The sequence below is a fragment of the Chelonia mydas genome, chromosome 2 (genome assembly GCF_015237465.2).
Source record: "Chelonia mydas isolate rCheMyd1 chromosome 2, rCheMyd1.pri.v2, whole genome shotgun sequence".
NCBI lineage: Eukaryota > Metazoa > Chordata > Testudines > Cheloniidae > Chelonia > Chelonia mydas.
The window spans coordinates 104,638,900-104,662,865 of record NC_057850.1 but is presented as its reverse complement, the minus strand read 5'-3'; the positions used below and the strand labels follow the sequence as shown (position 1 = coordinate 104,662,865).

Here is a 23,966-nt window from a genome sequence, read left to right as displayed (position 1 = left end):
ACAACAGGACCACTAACCCAGGAACCTATCCTTGCAACAAAGCCCGTTGCCAACTGTGCCCACATATCTATTCAGGAGACACCATCACAGGGCCTAATAACATCAGCCACACTATCAGAGGCTCGTTCACCTGCACATCCACCAATGTGATATATGCCATCATGTGCCAGCAATGCCCCTCTGCCATGTACATTGGTCAAACTGGACAGTCTCTACGTAAAAGAATAAATGGACACAAATCAGATGTCAAGAATTATAACATTCATAAACCAGTCGGAGAACACTTCAATCTCTCTGGTCACGCGATTACAGACATGAAAGTTTGAGATATTACAACAAAAAAACTTCAAATCCAGACTCCAGCGAGAAACTGTTGAATTGGAATTCATTTGCAAATTGGATACAATTAACTTAGGCTTGAATAGAGACTGGGAGTGGCTAAGTCATTATGCAAGGTAACCTATTTCCCCTTGTTTTTTCCTACTCCCCCCCCCCCCCCCCCCCCCAGACGTTCTTGTTAAACCCTGGATTTGTGCTGGAAATGACCCACCTTGATTATCATACACATTGTAAGGAGAGTGGTCACTTTAGATAAGCTATTACCAGCAGGAGAGTGGGTTTGTATGTGTGGGGGGTGGGGGGTGAGAAAACCTGGATTTGTGCTGGAAATGGCCCAACTTGATTATCATACACATTGTAAGGAGAGTGATCACTTTATATAAGCTATTACCAGCAGGAGAGTGGGGTGGGAGGAGGTATTTTTTCATGCTTTATGTGTATAAAAAGATCTTCTACACTTTCCACAGTATGCATCCGATGAAGTGAGCTGTAGCTCACGAAAGCTTATGCTCAAATAAATTGGTTAGTCTCTAAGGTGCCACAAGTACTCCTTTTCTTTTTTCAAATACAACTGCTGTTCAATCAATGCAGGAAGAGTTGAACCAATCCCTCTTGTGTAAATACATAACTTACCAAACAAAGTAATGTCCCATATAATTGTGGGGCATTCTGTAAAGTCTTCTAAACTCAAGGTCTCAAGCATCATCAGCGCTGGGTTCCTCAAAGAAACCCTAGTGGCTCGTTCAGATTTGGGTTTGTATTGTTGACATCAGTATATTTGAAATGAAATGAAATATTTGTTAATAAAGTGTTCTTATAACAGTGTAACTTATTTGTGAGAAAGAGAACAGAAGAAAGAATAGTGACCACAAAAAAGATCTCTTGACTTTAAGGGTATGTCTACACTGCAGTTAGACCCTGCGGTTGGCCCATGCCAGCTGACCCAAGCTCAGGCTCAGGGGCTATTTAATTGCGGTGCAGAGGTTCTGGCTCGGGCTGCAGCCTGAACTGTGAGACCCTCCCACCCTGCAGGATCCTATAACCCAAGCTCCAGCCTGATCCTGAATGTCTACACTGCAGTTAAACAGCCCCGCAGCCCAAGCCCTGTGAGCCTGAGTCAGCAGGCCAGCCACAGGTTTTTAATTGCAGTGTAGATATACCTTAATACAGTGGTTCTCAAAACTGGTCTACCGCTTGTTCAGAGAAAGCCCCTGGCGGGCCGGACCGATTTGTTTACCTGCCACGTTCGCAGGTTTGGCCGATTGCGGCTCCCACTGGCCGCGGTTCACCACTCCAGGCCAACGGGATCTGTGGGAAGCGGCACGGGCCAAGGGATGTGCTGGCCACACTTCCCACAGCCCCCATTGGCCTGGAGTGGCGAACCACGGCCAGTGGGAGCCATGATTGGCAAAACCTGCGGACACGGCAGGTAAACAAACCGGTCCGGCCCACCAGGGGCTTTCCTTGAGCAAGCGGCAGACCGGCTTTGAGAGCCACTGCCTTAAGAGACATAACTGTACAAGGCTGTGTTTTATTGATTGCTTTTTGTGACAATATAAACAAAGAGTTGGTATTTTAAAGAACCAAAGGCTGAATTTTAATTTTAACATTTTTATTCGAGAACATATGTAATTTCTGTGCCCTTATTTCCTAATGTATAATATCAATTAACACATACGAATGTCTCCATCTATTCTACCGATAAAACTCATGTGATTAACTCAAAAAAATTAATCGTGGTTAAAAAAGTTAATTGTGATTAATCAAAGTTTTAATCACACTGTTAAACAATAGAATGTCAATTGAAATTTATTGAATATTTTTGGATGTTTTCTACATTTTCAAATATATTGATTTCAGTGACAACACAGAATACAAAGTGTACAAATATTTGCACTGCAAAAATGATAGACAAAAGAAATGGTATTTTTCAGTTCACCTCATACAAGTACTGTAGTGCAATCTCTTTATCGTGAAAGTGTAACTTACAAATGTAGATTTTTTTTGGTTACATAACTGCACTCAAAAACAAAACAATGTAAAACTTTAGCGCCTACAAGTCCACTCAATCCTACTTCTTGTTCAGCCAATCACTAAGATAAGCAAGTTTGTTTACATTCATGGGAGATATGCTGCCCGCTTCTTACTTACAATGTCACCTGAAAGTGAGAACAGGCATTCACATGGCACTTTCATAGCCAGCATTGCAAGCTATTTACGTGCCAGATATGCTAAACATTCATATGCCCCTTCATGATTTGGCCACCATTCCAGAGGACATGCTTCAATGCTGATGACACTCATTAAAAAAAAATGTGTTAAATAATTTGTGACCGAACTTCTTGGGGGAGAATTGTATGTCTCCTTCTCTGTTTTACTCACATTCTGCCATATATTTCATGTTATAGCAGTCTCGGACGATGACTTATTCATTTTCAGAATACTCTCACTGCAGATTTGACAAAACGCAAAGAAGGTACCAATGTGAGATTTCTAAAGATAGCTACAGCACTCCACTCAAGGTGTAAGAATCTGAAGTGCCTTCCAAAATCTGAGAGGGACGAGGTGGGAATTGCTTTCAGAAGTCTTAAAAGAGCAACACGCAGATGCAGAAACTACAGAACCCAAACCACCAAAAAACAAAATCAACCTTCTGTTGGTGGCATCTGACTCAGATTATGAAAATGAACATGCATTGGTCCGTTCTGCTTTGGATCATTATCAAGCAGAACCCGTTATCAGCATGGACGCATGTCCTCTGGAATGGTGGTTGAAGCATGAAGGGACATATGAATCTTTAGCGCATCTGGCACATAAATACTTTGCAACGCTGGCTACAACAGTGCCATGTGAATGCCTGTTCTCACTTTCCGGTGACATTGTAAACAGGAAGTGGGCAGCATTATCTCCTGCAAATGTAAACAAACTTGTTTGTCTGAGCGACTGGCTGAACAAGAAGTAAGACTGAATGGACTTGTAGGCTCTAAAGTTTGATATTGTTTTGTTTTTGAATGCAGTTATTTTTTTTGTACATAATTCTATATTTGTAAGTTCAACTTTCATGATAAAGATACTGCAATACAGTACTTGTATTAGGTGAATTGAAAAATACTATTTCTTTTGTTTTTTACAGTGTAAATATTTGTAATAAAATAAATATAAAGTGAGCACTGTACACTTTGTGTTCTGTGTTGTAATTGAAATCAATATATTTGACAATGTAGAAAACATCCACAAATATTTAAACAAATGGTATTCGATTATTTAACAGCACGATTAATCGTACGGTTAATCGGGATACATTTTTTAAATCGCGCGAATAATCACGATAATTTTTTTAATCGCACGAGAACCCGAATTAAAAGGAAAGAAACAAATATTTAAATATCTACTCGTTCAGTGATCCATATACACAGAACCACTATACAGCTTGCATGCTGGGGGCTGAACATGACATTTTCTGTAACAATGTATAAAATAATCATAGCTCATGCATCTTCTCTTCTATAATGATAGACTGGTGGTCTTCTCTTGCTCCCACTGAAGTCAGTGCAAAACTCCAGTTGACTACAAGAAGTGCAGACTCAAGTCCTAAATAATTTAACATTATTTTCGATAAATGTTATTAATTAGTTAATGTTTGTAAAGAGCTGAGTAAGTACTGAGTGTTTTAGTCTCACTCTTATTTACTTATGTTAGAGATGAGAGTGAAACAAAAACACCTGAACTTTGCAGAAGTTTGGACCCAGATCTGAACTTGGCCACTAGCCAAAGTTTAATGATCCAGCTCAGACACCTACATCTGAACACATGCTGAGCTTTAAAGAAGATTGAATCTAGATCAAAACTTAGCAGCTATCTCTCCAAATATTTTGCTAGTGACATCAGAATGTGTGTGAGCTGTAAAAGCTTGCAGTGTGCAAGGTTTATATTCCGTGCTCATGTATAGAATATAAATAGCTCCTGTTTTTATAAATTTAAAAAATGTCGCCTGAATGTTATCAAAGTGTGTGTGTTGGCAGTAGGGAATTAGGTTCTTTGATCTCATTTCTAAGTAGAGTATGCACAGTGATCTTTTGCCTGTTTTAATCCGTCAATAGTGCAGAACTATTTTTGGACCCATGATATAGTTAGTTAAAGTTGTGTATGGGGGGAGGGGGAAATAAGTTATGCATAATACATAATGAAACTATTTAAATAATTACTTATGATAATTCCCATGTACAGCAGCAACAGATATAAGTCTTGATATGCTGTCACATCTATTTTCTGCTTTTGGCATATTATATAAATAGGTTAAAGCTAAAAATGAAAACATTTTAACCTGATATATAGATATATATTTTAAAACCCCTAACGTGGAACAGTGTCATCTAAGGAAAGGATTCAAGCTCCATTTTCACAGTTTGTCGCCAGGATCCCTTAGTGTTTTACACAGGCTTTCTTTTTTAAATCTTTTCTGCTTTGTATCCAGTAGTCCTTCAGTTTGAGCAGTTCCACCACCCATAGAGATGACTCATCTTCACTGCCTTTTACTGTCTCATGCTGAATGAACACGGGGCAGAAAAACTGCTTTTCCTCCAACCCCTGTAGTAAAAGTGCCTGTGGAAATAGACTCATTTTGATAAAGCAAGTTAACCATTTTCTGTCTGCTTCCCTCCTTGAGTAAGTGTCCTTCAAATGGCTGAGAAAAGTGCCACCTGATGCTGACTGGGATGAAACTGAAGTGTTTACTGCTCCAGCAGTCTGTTGTCTGAGACTTTGAGGGAGTGGGGTAGAGACAAACCACAGTATAGAAGAAAGCGGTGTTTCTAGGGGTGTTAAATGACCATTGCTTTTAATTTTTTTTATAGGTGATGTCTTCATTCTGCTATCGAACATGGTAAAGGGCCTCTATCCGCAAGCTGGCATTACGATACCATCATTGGTCTCTGAAGCAGCAGCATTAGATACACTGTGATGGGCAACCTAGAAATACCAAGAGCAGCAAGCAGCATGCCACATCTTCATTTTTAGCTCTTTTCCATACTCTGCTCTGTAAGTACAGTATGCCAGTGTTGTGCCTGCCAGTTGGAGTTCCCAAATTGCTTAATTAGGTGTTATGTATTAGGGTAGTACAGTGTACATATTTAAATAGCTGGCTGCTTCAGGGAAGCATATTTGCCATTTGACATGACATCAAATAATTTTTCGCTGTATGAAACTTTGCGGATGGCTAAGATAAGCAAGAAGGCTACTTTTATGTGTTTTGATTTACTAGTCCCCACAGTAATGTTATATGAAATTCAGCAGAATTTTGTATGATCATTAGGGAAATCAATATTTTTCCTACAGTAAATCACAGGTATGCGGTAAACAACATGAGGGCTATAATTGACAGGTAGCACCTGATAGATAGAATTCATTATCTTGCCAGTCTGACTAACAAGAAAGTTAGCACATGCATTATTTACTTTCCAAATATATTCCTTAAAACCTGTGATAGGCTTAGAGGTGTCTCCAAATGTTAAAGCTAGAGGGGTGTGTCTAGTTTAAATGATTTTATATATGCAGGTGTAGTTTCCAGCTTTAAGAAAAAAATAACTGCGACCTAATTGCATTTACTTGTGCTGAATCAAACGCTTCTTGGGATGGATTTAGCTGATCAACAATTTCTGGTCTGTTGAAAGGAAATGTGAGTGAGTGACTGTCATTACCTTGATGCTGATTACTGGAATTGACCAACTTAATAGCAATTTGCTAACCTTGTTTACAAAACTGACCTCCCGAACCTGACCGTGTGATTTAGAAGGGAAGAGAGCCAGGCCACTTAAAGTGTCAGTGCTGAAAACACTACATCATCTGCATGATGTTCTGATTCAGGGAAAGAAGATGATGACTCAGAGGTATCAATTCCATCTCTAGTCCAGAGAAATTTGCGTAAGGAGGGAAAATATCATTTTTGGCACTTAGTCAAGAAAAATGTTTTGTTTTTTTTTTCTTTCTTAATTTGGGACTTAAGGAAACTGGGCTGTAGCCCAGTGCAACCTCAGGATAAGAAATATGCTATATTAGCTGGCATTTGCAACAGTTCTCCCTATGAATTCTTAAATGATGTGCTGCCAGATTTTCTCTCTCTCACTCGCACACACAACTAAGAAATGTGCTATTGGCTAAAAGCACAAGGCTAAGGGTTTTGCAAGATTATTACTGGTTTGTTTGTTTTTATTTTTTATTAATGGAGAGACCAGAAAGGTGAGAGTCCAATCATGTATATTAGTTTGCTTCCCAGTAAGAAAAAAACCTCTCTTAGACCTAGGGCTCTGGTTGAACTTTGACCCTGAGTCATCCGATGTGTTCAGCTCACAGCACTGCTGCTTTCTAGGTCCACATTTGTTTTCCCATATGAAAAATATCACAGTGCCAGCTACCTCTATGTCCATAAAGTAAACTCAAAGTATTAAATATGAAAATGATGAAGATCTTCACAAGCGTCAAACTTTGTACTCCATTCACCTCTTCCACACACCCAAAAACCCCCCAATAAAAAATTAAAATAAAAGCAAAACACAGAAAACCATGTTTTCCGCCTAAACATAAAAATAAACAGTAAATAAAACAGGAGTTTGTGAGGGTCAATGACTCTCTACAAATTAGTTCAATTTAAATGCTCATCTCCCTGTCTCTCAGTTGGGTCAAAAACCCCTGTCAATATGCTTCCCTCCCTGCTTTGACTCAAATTCTTCTGACATTATCCTAAACCTCGCTCTAAATCTCTTGGGGCCACATCAGTTTGCTGTCTGCTCTCCACTAGGCCCCTCTAGATTTCCTGGTTTCCAGGGCTGCTTTTCCCTCACACTTTTATCTTTGCTGCTGCTCCAAGCTTGCTTCTTGCATTGGAACACACTTTCAACCTGTGCTGCATTTTTAGTCACGAGTTGTGCTACTGTCTCAGGCCACTCCTTTTGGGCCCTTGTTTTAATTCTTTCTGGGCCACAGTGCAACTGTCAAGATGCTCTCTGTGGTCTCTCCCACATCTTAACTCATCTGGCCCCTCTGGGCTTCTCTTAAAATGCATCTAATTTCACCTGATTAATTGTTTCAAGTTTCCTGCTGTTCTGATCCTATCTGACAGCTGCTTGGTGTCATCATGTCTTTATTCTTTACCACATCTTTAGCTGTTGGGTATTCATCAGTAATATTGCCTTCAAATGCAATGAATTTGCTGGTACCTTGTTTACATTTTCCCATGACCTGCGCAGTTCTAGACATTCACTTCTGGTGTTGCGTTCTTTGTAGTGTTGTAAAGGCAAACAAGTCTGATATTATGGCCAGACTGCCTGCCTGCCACCTGTTTCTGTCTTTTTGCCTCTCTCCTTTTCCACTTTGACTATAGCAGATGCTACCACGATCCCTGCCCTAGATTCCATTCTAATTTCATAGTCTTTTCATTCTCCCTGTCTCTCCTCCCCTCTCCCTGGTTGATGCTTCATCAGTGTTTGGGCTGCCAAAGCACTCTTTAAACCCACATATAATTCTGTTTTGAGCTTGGAAACTCTGCTCAATGGTCCTTTCAGTTCTCCACCTTCCTTTTGTTTTTTGTCTTCAATGAATTGAAATAGACATGGAAGGGGAAGGGCTCGGTCTAGACTTACAAAGCAATTTCCCCTTCCCGAAAGGGCAGAGCACATTTCCTTCCAAAACAACCTGGCTGGGAAGTCACAAATTTCTTGTCAGTGCTGCTTTTTTTTCTCCCTGAAAGCTGTTGAGTCAAAACATGACTATCAAGGCTGACCCAAAGGGACATGAGCAAGGGTATGAGAGTGTTTCACTTCATTCTTCCTTAAAACCAACAGAATGGGGAAAAGAGAGATCTGGGGGAGCATTCGTATTGTGAAGGTTAAAAGGTAATGGGAAAGCAAATAATCTTGGCACCCCTCTACAGAGAGTCTGGTTCATGGACTGATTTTGCACTCAAAATGCCTTGCAGGGGTTTATTCTGACCAAATAGTATAAATATTAGAATGACTGCAAGGAGGGGGAAAGCTGAACAAATAGGAGGCTAGTAAGCATGCAGGCAAGGCTGATGAGTTGCAAAGACTTTTCCTTAGCAGGAAAGTGTTAGTTTGTGGTTTTTACTTTAACCTCTCTGATATTCCTCTCACTCAAGGATAAGATACGTTTTCTTATTGCTTCTCTAAATGCAGTTGTGTTTGTTAACTTACTTAATTGTAGTGTTGTGTCCTGTCAGGGATTTTAATTTCAAGGCACCCACTCTTAGCTGGCTTCTCCCCTGCTCTGGGTATCACCTTTGTTAAAAAGAATCACTTTGTACATGAAAAATAAAGAAAAAAATAACATGGAAGTTACCGAATGTCTCCCCTCACATGTTTCAGAGATCCTCTCTGCTTTGATATTTCAAAGATATTAAAGTCAATCTGAGTGGAAGTGGGGAGAGGTTTTAAAAAGGAAAAAAAATTGTGGTTGAGATCTAATAGCTACTCAGATGCCCCCCCCCCTTCATTATTTAGGTTTGCTATTTCAGTGGTGAAATTTCTGGCTTGGTCAGAACCTTGCAAGACTGAGTGGGGAGGTGAACTGGAGTGTGGCTGGATGCTGGCTGACTATTACATTTTGAAATAACTGCTGATTCACAGATACACATTTTGCATTCACTGGAAAAATGAGGGTGTCTGGATCTGTTGGTCTGAAACCGATCATTAGAGTGGAGTATCTGAATAGTTGGTTACCATCTCCTAGTCTGAAGCAGCCTGTATCTGTGTGTGGTGCGTAATTGAAATATCCTACAACAATAGTTCATGACTACTATAGGTAGTCAATGTGCTTTACAAATATTAATTAAGCTCACAACCCCCCTGTGAGTTAGGTAAACATCATCCCCATTTAGTAGAAGAATAAACGGAGCGTCCACCCTTTTGCTTTATTCCAGCAGTGACAGTTCATCAGTCACAAAGGCAATGGGGCCCAAGGGCTTGCCTGTTTTCCGGACCCTGTGATTAGAATTCCAAACTACAGACCTTTTTAGTATGAGATTCTACACAGGCTTGCAATTTATAGCATTGTTTTAGCATGCATTCCTTTTGAGCGCTTTCAGTTGCATCTTCTGCTGCTATTGCAGTATTTGGTTATTTCATATGGGACCAAGTATCAAAGCCAAATGTTCTTATGTGTTTAGCAGACTAGGTGTTGGACTAGTAGTGAGTATGTGGTCTCTTTTGTTTCTTGTTTCCAAGAAGGCTAAGGTGCTCAGCAGATTGGAGCAAATTCTTGCAAGTGGGACTGATCCTAGTCCAGCTTCATGGTTGTTGAGGCTTTTGATGCACCAAATCGATATTTATGCACTTTGACAATGGCTAGTAACTGCTGCAGTGGGTTTCTATTAGTCACCTTTGGGGATACCAGCCCATGAAAAAAATAAGTCAGCATTTTAATTTTTCAAGTGGGTGAACATCATTCATTCCTATCTTGTCTGATGATACATTTACAGTGTTGTGATGCAAAAAAATATGATCTACCTGGCACAAATTTTAATTTGGGACTTTTTTGCACCCTGGGGTCTGATGTTGCAGGAAGCAGGACAAAGCCACAGAAAAGTACAAGTGTCCTTTTAAAGGCAAGATGAGAGGCAATGCAACACTGAATTTCTGTTGCTCAAATCTGTACATTGCTAGTAGTAGTTATTGGATTAATCAGGAAGACCCAAATGGATGGAAATATAGGGGTGATTGTTTTTAACTAATATACTAATAAGCTATTTTTTTGCTCTCTGTGGTCTAGCAGGTAGGACAATGCAGTTACAGTTAAGAACCCTGGGTCATATTTACAGCTTTGCCAATAACCTGCTATATGACCTTTGACAAGTCCCTTTATCTCACTATTTCTCAGTTTTCCCGTCTGTTAAATTGAGATGGTACTTAATCTCTGCTGTATAGAGCTCTTTGAGATCTACAGATGCAAAATGCTATGATAGCTAAATATTATCATAGTTGTTAAACAGTTGTTACTATTATTATTATTTTCTCTAACATTGAACTTCACTTCCATTTTCTCTTTCACCTATCTATTCATGGGCATTTCACACCAATGCTGATCATTATTCAACAGAGATGGATTCAAGATCATGGATAATATGAGGCATGCAAAGCCAGTTATTTTTATTACTTCACCCAGGAAAGTTCAGTCCAGATTCAGCCTCTGGTTTGAAGTTTTAGAATCCTTGGCTTTGCTGCTGACATTTAAAATCATTGTTACCTTTCATATATCTTCTCCCAGATGTATGTAGCGTTCATATCCTGCTATGTTAATTCCTTTGTGGATAGATCATGGCACATAATGTTTTCGAGCAGTAGTCTTTTGAGGACAAGGTATTTCACCAGGAATTAAGTATAATGGTTTCCCACTAACAATCAACAAACAAAAGTTGAAGTTCTGTCATACTTTGCAAAACAAGACTTGAGGGTTTGGATGTAGTGTAACATCCACATCTAAAGATCAGTATGTTTTATGCCTCACTGAAGTCAGCGTGAGGAAAAATAGATGGAAAGAGCTACATTTCTTAGCTTCAGAATTGCATCTACAATAACCTGCTTCATAACCCTTGCCAAATATTTACTGGCAGACTGCTGATGCAAGTGAAAGTTAAATAATTCTATTTCTTCCAGGTGTATTAGTGTGGGTAAATGTGGGTCAGGATTTTAAGTCTCTACACAGCAAATACTTCATGTGGCAAAGATTAAAAAAACAAAACAAAACAAAAAAGACTGTGAATGCCACACATTGTTGGGTGCCCAACTTGCTACACCAACTTGCATGTCAAAAATGCTGAGCAACTATCCTCTGATAATCAGGTCCCTTTGAACTGTCTCATGTGGGACAGCCAAAATTACTGGTCACTTTATCAAATCTTGATCTATATCTCTAGCTATAGTTCCAAGAAAATTCCCCAAATTAAGAAAAATTACAAGAATCTTATAATTCCATACACAAGGATTCCATAGTGCTTTAATATACCTTGGAGAGTCTATTATACACACATTATTATCATTATTATTATTATTTAGGACCAGATTGTATAGTTTGTACACAGAACTGTGCTGAAGATGTGGGGAGCTTGGGTAAAAATTGTTGCTCGCTCATTTCAGAGGTCCCCTTTTCTGGTGAGCTCTCTAACCAGATCTTCTACAAAGTCCCTCTCCTTAGGAGATTCCTCCCTGTGTTCTGGGGCTTCCTCTCTGAGCCCTCATAACCTTTTATAAGGCCCAGGTGTTCCTTAACTAATTAACTCCCACCCGGCCACCTAGGTAATTAACTGATCACAGTTGGCTCTGGGTTGTCTCGTTCTCCTTGGCGGAGCCAGTCACAGGTAGGCTGGTCCCTGACTTCCCTGAAAGGGCCTGCTCCCAGGATAAGGACATAGCACCTAGCACTCTTACTGCTGCCTCCCTTTCCCTTTGTGTGATTTGTAGCCCAGGGATGATAGAAAGTAGCAGTGGCTATGTACCTCTCTTGTATGTGGTTCTGGCACAGTGGGTGCAATTGGAGTGCGATTGGATCTGGAGTGAGCGTTCAGGTCTATCTCTGTTCTGCTCACATCTCTCTCTTTCAGGCTCTTCTTTCGCAATTACACGTGACCAAAATTTCAGCACATTTCTGTGAGTGAATTCCAAAGTTTCTGGGAGACTTCTATCTACAGCCTTCTTTGAACAGCCTTTGTTCACACCCTTTACCTCAGCCACAAGCTGCTGTATTGACTCAGTTTCTTCCAGTACTTTAACTTTATTAAAAGGAACCATACTCAATTGGGTAACTATGTAGCTATGTACAACATGGATAGAGTTGGGAGTTAGGTGACTTACTTACATATACATATTATTTTGGGGCAGCACAATCATTTTCTTTTAAACAAGTGTAGCGAATAATTTGCCTTCACAAAACTGGATTTGGAGCAGATGGAACAACACATGAGTTGCCAAGGACTGAAGGTGTTTCTGGAGGTGAAAGAAGGCTTATGCAGGAGGAATTCTTTCTTTCTGAAGTTCCAGGAGCTCACCTTTTTAAAATAATAGACAGAGTATTCCCACGATATTTAAGTGTAATTTACTGGAAATGTTTCATGTGAGCATGGTGACATTCATTAGCCCTTGAACAGGAGACCATAAAGATGTTCCTGCCTTCTAAAAGAGAGAGGGTGTACGTATAATACTGGACTGTTGAGTGGTCTGCTGCCTTTTGGGATATGAGTGAATCAGTTTTTTTGTAAAATCAAACTAGCTCGAGAGCTTCCTTTTGGATGTTTAGCCAAACAGACCGTTGGAAACTTTAGAAGTTTGCTCATCTCTAGTTTCCAGATGCTCCCCTTCTGCACCAGCCCAAACTTAAACACACATTTTGTTGTTGTTGTTCAGGATTGTTGTTGTTTTCTGGTTTTCTGTGGTAGCATGGACTCAAATTAAATTGCTGGGTTAAATTAATAATATTTTGAGCAAAGCACTAGCTGTCGAGGGTGCTAACAAATCCTGTAAAGGTAACAGGCCAGCCTCATCCCTAATGTAAATCCATTTACATCAGTGGTGTTCCATCAGGAATGGAGTTAGCTCTTCATTGTTTTTATGCCCATGGTGTTTTCATCTATGATTTATTTGCTTCACTAGTTAGAAAGATGCTTCCTCCTTTTTGCTTGTTTCCTACTTTTAAGGTCATGTATTTTTATATCTGTCTGTTTGTCTGTGTGGGTGGGCATGTGAGAGTCTCCGTCTCTCTTCTCCTTATGTAATGTCAGATGGAAGTTTAGAACAGTGCACTGCAGAAAGCCAACCCACATCCTTCACCCACACAGCCTGCAAAGCAGTTACACCGACATCAATCAGGGAAAACCCTCAGACTACATGCACCGTTGGAGCAGGTGCATGAGGGTTCATGGCTTCATCATGTGGCTGTCAGACTGCAGTGTATCACCTACCCTGCTGTCTGTTACTTTATCTATACACCACAGGCCTATTTACCTACATAGCAAATGAAATACATGATATAAAACTTGCAGACACTCTTGAGTTCAAATTATACTATCCCTTTCTTCACATATGTGGAAGCATGTTCTTTCAGTGCATTGCTGTGGACGCATCAAGAAAAAAAGCTGCCTAGCACCATTGCCTTAAGAGCAAGTTTTGCGGAGGGGGAAAGCAAATCCTAAAATACATAAAGGGGGCAGAGGGCAAATGTCACAGACAGAGGAAAGCCATATGCAAAACTAAGCCGAGAATCTGAGAGATACAAAGAGCAGATATTATACTTGGGAGAAAAGATTGTGCAAATGATGTTATACCAATGACAGTAAAAAGTGAGTAATGCTTTCTGGAATCATCAAAGAGTTTCTGAATTTAATTCTTTGGGTACTAGAATTTCTGCCACAGAATGGATGTGAATGACTTTTTTAATTATTGTGAATAATATAGACTGACTACTGCTGCTGTGTTAGTTTACATTCAGCCTTTTCTATTTAAAGCTGATAATGCACTCTGTTCTTTCCTTTTAATGACCAAAGTAAATTACTGCCCCGAGCTCTGGGTCTGATCAGCCAGTGTGAGAAAATATTTAGCAGACCAAGATTTCTAAAACGATGCTTGAATGAATGTGGAGCAGTGACATGCTCTCAGCGCTACGTCTGGAAACTTCTCTTTGTAAACTGGAATGAAGAGACAATGAATATTTCTAAGTCACAAAATAAGAAGAATCCAGAATGAACGTATTTTTGTGATTTGGAATTTGTGACATATGAACACTAAGCTATATAAAAATTAACTTAATGAAATAAATATACATTCTCCCTCACAAAATGGAGCAACTGGCTTTTCCCAATTCTACCTGCTCTGGAATATGTTGTGCTGAAAACTGTGAGCCCAACTTTGTTCAGTTACATTGATGTAAATCTGGAGTAATTCCATTGACTTCATTTGGTTCCATGGAAGTCAGTGGAGTTCCTCTGTACTTACATGAGTATGTATGAGAGAAGAATTTGGCTCTGTATCTGTTGCTATCATTTTATATGGGATATTAATATATAATCATCTTCCCAAATATATATAAGGGGTAAACATGGGAACAAATTGTGCCTGGCACATGTTCAGGTGTACAGTGAGGAGAAAAATCCAAGGAACCCTTAGGCACTGGATCCCTGGAGTGCAAGATGTGTTCCAGAATAGTGTTGCTAGTGATCCGAGGTAGATAGCTATCACAGTGTGGGGCCAGAGCCATGGCTTTGTCACCCTTCTCCATATTGACTGGGCTTGGAGGGGGGCATGTGCTGCACTCCCTGAAAGGGTGGCGCAACAGCAGCCCTCCATAAGAGCTGTGGGAGGTATTGTGTCTACCTGTAGCACGCTGCCTCCAAGTGCTCCTGGGACAGGATGCATCTGTCCCACCCTTCAAGGTGCAGTTGAGCCCTTTCCTTTTTCTTCTGTCCCTAGTTGCTGTGACTGGCTGCTATATCTGCTGCTGCTGCTGCTGCTTTGCAAAAGAGAGCTGAAGGAGTAAAGGGCGTGTGCTAAGCAAATAAGAGAAAACTTTCTTTTTTTAAAGTACAATGCCCAGTGATTTTTCTTGCATTTAAGCTGGAGGGTGCGAGTTGTAAAATAGTGGCCAGGTAGGGTACATCAGTAATCGCTGCATAAACTTTGACTAGAAGAAAGAAGACAAATCCCAATCCCTTAAAAATAAATAAATGTAAGATACCATTTAGTATCCCGAATTGGTATACAGATGGAGATGTAAAAAAAGGACAGTGTACATTTTTAAACAAAATAGTTGAAAAACAGTTTGCCTTTTATTGATCTGCCAAGCCAAGGTATTCTTGGTTCTGTGTTTTGCTTGTTACAGGCGGTAAAGTAGCAAGAGCCTAGAGCAGAGTAAGGAAAGAAGCTTGTACTCTACTTTGTGTTTCTTGTCGTATGTTTTCAGCTGCAGAAGAGAAACTCAAGACCCTGAACTTTGAAAACCTTGAAATTAAAGTTTTTCATGTTTAGGGCCACAAATACAGGATATTCTGGTAATGATCACTTTTTCTGAAGTGTCTGGAACTGGCCACTCTTGAAGACAGAATGCCAAACTAGTTGAACCACTGGTCTGATTCATTTTGGCAATTCCTATGTTTTTATGTTTTCGAGTAGCTCGGTGTCTTCATTTTTCATACGCCAAAGCCACATTCACTGCAGTAACCATGTAGAAAGAGCAGAAGGTGCATTCCAAATGTTTATGATAACTTTCCACAAGTGCTGTTCTCTGGGCTCAAGCAGTTCTCAACATAGGAGAATAGCCATGTGGTGGTCACACAGGGTCACAGTGTGATTGGCTTTAACAGGTCTGTTTTGCTACTTTATCATACAATTTAGGTATGTCTCCTAATCAGGTTTTCCACACAATTAGGGTGGAACTGGCTGGTTCAGATTGCAGGAAGAGCTAAAAAATGAGAAGAAGATTTGTTAGGGTTGATAGTGTTAATGAAAATATGAAAGGAAAGCCACATTTGGAGGGGAAAGTGTGACCTGACAAATATGACCCCCTGGAATTCCCCTAGATTTCTAACTTTGAAATCAAAGCTGGCTTTAATGTGCACCAGGTGTCATCATGGTGTTTTGATTCCCTTCAAGCGAGGGAATGAGCCTTACAGTTTCAGCATCTGCACATCTGTGAATATCAGTGACAGGGTGTATTCTTGTTTAGATCATAACCCATGAGGTTCAAAGGGCATGAACAATTTAATAATTGATCCTGTTAGGTGCACTGGAGATTGGCAACCACAAAACTATGCTCTGCTTTGCACAGGCTGTGGTCTTTTTATTTTCTCTCTTCCTCCCCTTTCTAGTGCCCATCCCTTGCACTGACATGCTTAATCCCATCTTAACTGTCTCAGTAGCCAGACAGAACAATAAGAAAGCCAGGAAGATGGCAGCAAAGCCGGAATTTTAAAATTATATAGCAAAAAACTAAAAATGGATATTATCAAAAACATTCATTATTGATATTCAAACAGTATGTTTAAAACAGATGTGTTGTGATAAAACTAGGTGTTTTGTAAATTTAGATTACAGTTAAATCCTGTGGAAGGACAGGATGCCATCATCAGATGAATGGTTTTTGGACGCCAGTCTTGCCATTTGTCGCTCTATTTCTAATCTTTCTGCTGCAGGTTGGGAAGACTGTGGCAAGCTGGCTCTGATATCATCTCTAGAGACCTCCAGATTTCCTTGGTTTCTCTCACTCTTGCTTTCAGCCTGGGTCTTGCATGAGACTGCACTAGTTTTTTTGGTGGTTGAGCTCATCCTGTGAAAGAAAGATCAGGTGTGCTTGTACTTTTGGCTCTGCCAAAAGACTTAGTTGTTGTTGACCAGAAGGGTTTTGACCTGTTTGTGGACCTGTTGCCTTATTTTCTTTCTCTGAGAGAGCCCAGGATGTGAGAGGCTGCTCGTGGAAATAGTGTAATGAATTAGTGAGATTATTATGTAGAAAACATACATCTGTTTCTCTTTACTGTATCAAATTCTGACAGATCTTTGCTTTCAAAGAACTTGGCCTAAATCGTAGATTAGATGAGACCAAGTTAGCTGGAGTCCTGCCTAGATAAGATATAAGTGATGCTTGTAAGTTGAAACTATGGCAGGGTGGCCCCCTGTAACAAGGCATTGGTCCTTTCGCGGGAGGGGGTGACATTTGCAGACCAGGATGTCTGTTATAGGGACACAGTCCCTTTAAGGCAGGAGGTTTTTTTAATTTTAGTCATCAGCTGGAGCATATGATTGATGGTTCAAGAGACTAGGAATATGACTCTCTGAGTGGAAAATATAAGAAGTAGCTGGAGCTCAGCATGAAGGAAATTAGATTTGCAAAAACCTGGGCCAAGTTCTCCAGACAGGAAGCCTGGAGCATAGCCGAAAGAGGGCCTGGAGGAGTGGAGAAGTGTCCAGTCTGGGAAAGTCTGTAAAGAAGCCTAGAACTGAGCAGGCCATGAAGGAAGTGATGCAGAGAAAAAGTGATACAATCATGTCAAGTGAATTGGGCAGTTACTGAATATATAGGGTTCCTGGACCAGAACCCAGAAGAGAAGGGGGCCTGAGTTCTTATATAGTGACATCTGGAAGTGGTGGACGTAAACCCCTAAATTCAGGGGAAGAAAACTAATTGAGCCCTAAAAGAGAGACTACAGAGTTGGAGAGCCTAAAGAAGGCTGGGGAAGAACTTTCTAGAGCCCAGATTGGAGCCTAAAGACACTTTTAAGCCCATGGGAAGGTCTGCACAGAAAAAGTCTGGGAGGAAGATTGTTTAGTTGTTTCTCTCACTGGAACTACAGCAGCCTATATAGTATAGATCCTAGGTCTCTGAAAGACCTCTTCTCTCTCTGTTCATCAGTGTGGAAATGCCAGCTTTTAGGTACTTGTGCTAACATTCAGTAATTTAACTCTGTGGCCCAGTACAATTTCATGGAGAACTCTTGATACTGGATTTCAGCTCATCAGGGATCCAGCAGAGTCAGGGTTGTGTTGGTGGCCGTCGTCGTCTTCATCATCTTCATCATCAAAACTTCATGGCACGGTGTGAACCCAGCTGACCTTTACCTGTGGATGTGGGTGTTTAGTTTATTTTGTAAGTGTTTCTTAATTAGATTGGACAGCATGATTTATGTAGTGTTTGGGAGGTGAGGTATTGTACTTGCACTCAGAGATCTTTGTACTGGGAGCATTTTATTGATTAACAAATAACAACACACTGAAGCATACTGTCGTATCTTAATGCCTAGGATTCCAAGACTGACATTAGAGAAATAAAGTGTGTGTGTGTGTGTGTTAATAATTATAATTATTATCAGTAATTGTTATGGCACGATTTATCCCAATGTCCCTTTGATCTTTCAAGCAGACACCTTGTTACTCTGTAATTCAGTTTCAGAGGCTGGGTGACCACAGAAAGCTGACAGGAGCCATCGGGCAAAGATCAGCAAAGAGCATAACACTAAAATTTATTTTTATCAGTTTAAATACAACATAACAATGTGTATGCTTTTGAGGCTTAGTATACAACTGTAAAGTAGCTTTGAAAAATTATCATGAAAACTTATCAACCCAGGCACAACGTCTATTCATCTGCACTTTTCTATAATGATAGTTGATCATGGAAAAGAACTCGAGTGGTATTTTAACTGACCATCAAAATATGACTTGCGGAGGGTGAGGGGTGTGTGGGATTTGGCCAGGCTACAGGAAGGTATCCAATGACTATGGACTCTGTGGCTGATCATCCAGTCATTACTGATGTTGATCATGTGTTGATTGAAAAGTAGAATCTCAAACAGCCTTTCAAATCAGTTGTTAAAGCCAAAAAATAAAAAAAAAAGGAAGGATTGAGGGATTTGAATTCATTCAAGTTTTGCTAGTGGAGAAATTGGGTTCAGACTTGGATTGCTGGCATATGGTTACATTTCATGAAATACCATCATTAATTGGGGCTGAAGGGAGCCTTGAACTTGAGCCTGTATTATGGTAAACCTCATGTTGCCAAGTTTGATAGCTTGCCTTTAGACTGAGTTTAGAGTCCTTGTTAGAATAAACAGACTTCAATTTCTTGTAAAATGTAGATCTTGTTCATTGAACTGAATTATTTTAAAGATCCTACAATTGTTAGAGGTAGATTAGTAGACTGGATAATAAAGCCTGAAGGAGTGTGTACTCAAGTTTGTTTGAATGGATGAGAACAACTGGTCCCTCCTGCAAATACTATTGGAATGATTTTTTTCATTTAAGTCACTTTTCATGGATTTGGAAAGCAGTAAGTAATATCCTAATAGTACTAAAAGCCTCCCCAAGCTGTCTTCAGCAGCAGTTTTTGAAAAGTTCATGGGCTGTTGTGGGATAATAGAAGAGAAGGAACTTTGGGTAAGGCTCTTTCAATATGCAAGGCTAAAAGGGCTTTCTTCTACATTGCCATTCCCTATTTTTAACCATCAGCTTCACTTCTCAAAAACATACAATTCTGAATGTTTCATTTAAAGAAAAATATTTCCGAGAGACATTTCAGGCAAAGGGAAATATCTTTTCCCTCTAAGGTGAAAACTAGAAGAAATAATTGTTCTTAATTTTTTGCCCTAGTTTAGTATCTATTATCATTACCTGTGCTATTAAAAATAAACAAATATTTTGAAATCTTGCCCTCTGCCCACAGCTATCTTATGTACCAATCTGATTGATAAGTGAAATGAGTGAATCCTCTGTGTTTGAATGAATGAATGAATGACTATGGATGTGCTTACATTTACAAGTATCATAGTTGGCATTCTGTGCATATTTTGCTTTTGAGTCTTTGATTCTACTGTCCTTGCAAATCACTATACGGTTGCAAATTAACCCATAAGATGATAGACATTAATTTATGGCACTAAGTTCATGAATTGAAGTACTCTGCCAGTAGATTTCCATGTACATTTTCCTGGGTGGCAGAGTTAGTAAGAATACCACACATGCTACAACAGGTTATATTTGCATAATCAATTATTTGCTGTACTACATTTAAAAATGTCTGTGATCATTTTCTGTTCACATTTCAAATAGCTGGTGTAAAAGCAAACACCACAATGCACAGCTATTTCTCCTGCTATCCCACTGTAGTGAGGTGGCATGGCCTCCCTCAGAGGTGGACGCGGAGGGAACGCTGCAAGTCGCCTGGTGGGTGGAACCAGGAGGGCCACGCTCTGCAGCGGTGGGACAGAGAGAGGAAGTATAAAAGGCTGGCCCAGCAGCTCTGTCAAAAGGGAGCTGCAGAAGGAGACAGACGCTTCTTCCCTGCTGCTGGAGTGGGATGCCAAGGAGAACTGCTGCTGCCTAGAAGATCAGCCTGAGCTTCCAGAGAGCCCTGCCACTCCCGAGGCTGAGGAGCTGCTACCGCTACCCTTGGCAGAGTATCCCGGGGAGACTGAGGATGACCCCTGGATGCAGGTACACCCGAGGGGGAGAATAGGAAGCAGGAGTCAGTGAGTCAGACTACTGTCTGACTATGGTGCCGCCGGAAACACGATCAGCGTGTTGTGGGTGGAATCCCAGCTGACCCAGAGGCACACCACTTTGCAGACCACAATGTTTGGGGCCCTGGGCTGGGATATGGAGTTGGGCAGGCCTGCGTCCCCCCTGCCATCCCACCCCTAGGGTGGCAGTATTCCCCCTTCTTAGGCCAAAAGGCCTGCGTTTCTCGGGCATCCCTACTGGAGCCCCAGCAACAGTACTTGGCGCTCGCCCCCTGCTGGAGCCCCTAGACTGGGCGGATAAACTGCTACAGCTCTGCCTAACTGCAGGCCAGAGCCTTGACTGCTTTCTGCCCCGCCATGCTGGAAGGCCGGGGCCCATTGAGAACCGCAAATTCTCCCCTTGTTTTTTCTTCATTTGGGAGAATACTCTAGCAGACCAAACTGCGAGGAGGCGTGGCCTCCCTCGGATGCGGGGGGACAGTCACGCCAGCTTACACCCACCAATCAGAATGAAATCTAAAATGCCTGAAAGTGTTAATTTATTTTGGTAAGTTTCAAACGTACTGTTAATAGGCTTTATCCCAGTGCTCATTTGGACACTTGTTCATGTCCCCACACACAAGTGCCAAGAATCTGTTTCATGAATGCTGATACCATTCACACATGAACAAGAAAATGCTGGGCTAACCTGTCATTAAACTCTTAAAGCTGGAACATGTGTTTATTCTGGTATAGCTGCCTATGGCATGTAATATTAGGACATAATGTAATGGGGACGTGTCAGATGGGCTCATTCACAAGAGAAGGCTAGTACAGCACTCGGTGCTGAATTGGTAAATGCACAGATAACTGACACGTTAGACGACAAAGCGCCAAAAGTGGTATGTGTGTCAGAGTTAGTATGTTTAATGTGTAGAACCATCTACAATGCTTACAACTACTTTTGACCACTCCAAAAAACCTAAAGGCTCATCCCAGAGTGAATTTTTATAACTAAGTTTTCGGTGTGTGAGTTCTTACAGGAAAGTAACAATCAGATACTGAAATGCTGGCATACCTTGGGCTATAGCAGCACAAGTGGATGCAGCTATAATAATGTTTTAATACACTGTATGAAAAAAAGGATGTAGAGTGGATGGGTACATCTGTTGACAATCTTTCTTTTTAATTTGAAGCCACCTGAAGGCTCTAACTAGCTGAATAATAACCCGATCCCCATATGGTTTCCGTTCTTTCAGAGTAATAGCATGCAGAAAAAGAGTCTACTTTTAGCTCTGACTTCTGTTTGCTTCTTTGTGAGTCTGAGAACGCTTCCTGTCTGCTTGGTGATAGGAAATGTAACCAAAACAGACTTAGATGAGTGACATTTCTCATGCCTGGCTTTCCACTTTGGTAACTTGTGTAAACTTGTACAGAGAACCCATTTGTACAAGCTGCTGCATGCATGCAGATAGAGATGGTGTCTTCAGGATGATTTGCAGCTCATTTTTAATTATAATTTTTATCTTGTTAGTTCCTCAGTATTTATACAGTAGATATTATGAAGTATTTTTCCCATTTATAATTCCTCTTATACTCTAATCTCTCAACAGTTTTGTACTGTCACTTTTCAATTGAATATAGGTTTGTGACTAAAGCAATTGAAAGGCACATTTTTTAATAAATGCAATTAAATTTTAAAGCCACTTTTGCTTTGGTTAGAAAACTACTCATGGAAAACAACTTTTCTCTCTGCTTATATCTCTTAATTTTTCTTACATTCCCTTGCATGTGCCCTCAATTTCCTTCCTGCCCATATTTTCCTGTTCTCTCATGGTTTCCTGTCCATTTTCTACATTATGGATACCAGTAAGTAATCATTTTCACTGAGGTCAGCCCTGTTTCATCCTAACTGGGGGGAAGAAGCAGGAATGGAGAAATGGTAGCCGTTTCGAGTAAGGTTGAAAGTTTATAGGGATGCTGACAAACATTAGGAGACCAGGGGAAGTGTGGTTTAAAAAAGTCCAAAACAACAGCAAACCGCCCCCAACATCCTATAATCATGAGATTCTGATAATGTGAGAACTGTTGACTCTAGATTTTGTGAGAAGGGCCTTGCTCCACAATTTTAGCCCCCACCCTCACTTCCAGTCACATAGGATTTGAAATGTTAATTCTCACTTCTTTAGAAGTGCCTTGTATTGGACGTTAATACCACAGTAAAATAAGATGATTACATTAGAGGACGAGGAGAAACGAGATACATACCGAAGCCTGTGGGGCAGTTTGTTTGGTATTGATGCTGCTGAATCACTGTGCAAAATGAGTGGACGGGCAAGCTGATATTCTGTATCATTACCAACCTCTGTAGCTGTATCAATCATTTTATTTAAATAGTTTATTACATACGTTACTGTATGTAAAATAGCATCCCTTCATCTTCACCATTGTGGCACCCCAGACTTATATGGAGATGTGTGATTCTGTCGAAAGTTGTTTAGGAGCTGGCCCATGGCCTACTTTGATGGAGCAACACCACTTATGCCATTTTTACTTATCCAAAGGCAAATTTCCACAACATGCCTATGCCAGGGAGTGTCAAGTTTAAGGATTCCAAGGCAGCATCATGGGCACTGAGTAATAGAGTTGACTTTTGGGTTGACATTTTATTAAACACTCCTGGTTTGGAAAAATTTCAAAAACCCTGCGATTAAGAGGACATGCTGCATTATGATAGCCTCACCAGCTGGGGCTGGATTGGAGCCAATCTCACAATGATGGGAGACACTACAGCCCTTTAATGAATTTGAGCCCTCTGACTGCCTGCCTGTCCCCCACTTGCCTTCTTCCTGGGACAGAATAACCAATCAGAGCTGTAACAGATGGAACTGTCTCCCCCTTCTTTTCCCCACAGCAACCGGAAGTTATTCTCAATGGGAGTGGAAAGGGGGAGCGGGAACGGGGAACTAAAGGGACCAGCAACTCAAAGCGGCTCAGCTCCCCACTCCCCTTCTGTGAGCAATGGGGCAGCTTATTCGTTAAGCACGGAAAATATACAAAACAAAACTTTCATTTTTAGAGCACTCCTATGTCACATTCTGTGCTTTGGTTTGGAACTCTGATTTGCTTTGCTGTCTTGCTCAATAAAGGAAGAAATATTGCTCATGAGAATTTCAGCTTCTCTGGGCTGGTATATCAGCAGTTTAAAAAAAAAACCCACACAATATGGAATGGATTCTAGAAACCTGAATCTATCCCACATGCAGTACAGAATCCAAGCCTATGAATAGTGGTTTGGCCCTTTAAAAAAAAAAAAGGGGGGGGAGGGGCAAAACAAAAGAAAAAATTGCTTTCAGTTTCATCAGAGGTTAATTATCTGTTTCTAGATGGGCTCAAGCAAGAGCTGTTCTACCTACATATTCTTGTTAGAAGCTCCTGTATTGCTGTATATGCTATTTATTTTGTGTGCATGGGCATGTATGTGTTTTTTTCCCATAACCATTTTAATGTTTGTTAAGGTCTTTTATTGTGGAGGGTTGGATATTTTATTGGTAACCTCTTTGTGTTGCATTTTTCATACTCTTTACCTTCAGGGTGATTGTTGCTGTCATGTTTTACCTTGAGCTGGGAATGCTGTATAGGGGAATGC

The 23,966-nt window shown here is 40.5% G+C and overlaps 1 long non-coding RNA gene across 10 annotated transcripts in view; it reads left to right on the top strand.

The window, feature by feature from the left end:
• Nucleotides 1-23,966, top strand: part of LOC114019526 — a 784,643-nt gene that overhangs the window by 256,222 nt on the left and 504,455 nt on the right. For 5 of the 10 annotated variants that reach the window (XR_006288645.1, XR_006288641.1, XR_006288639.1 and 2 more), the window contains 2 exons: nucleotides 5,193-5,376; nucleotides 19,986-20,312. This is a non-coding gene — a long non-coding RNA (uncharacterized LOC114019526). The remainder of the gene's footprint in view (nucleotides 1-5,192; nucleotides 5,377-19,985; nucleotides 20,313-23,966) is intronic. The other 5 variants (XR_006288643.1, XR_005224384.2, XR_006288644.1 and 2 more) reach the window with 1 other exon arrangement.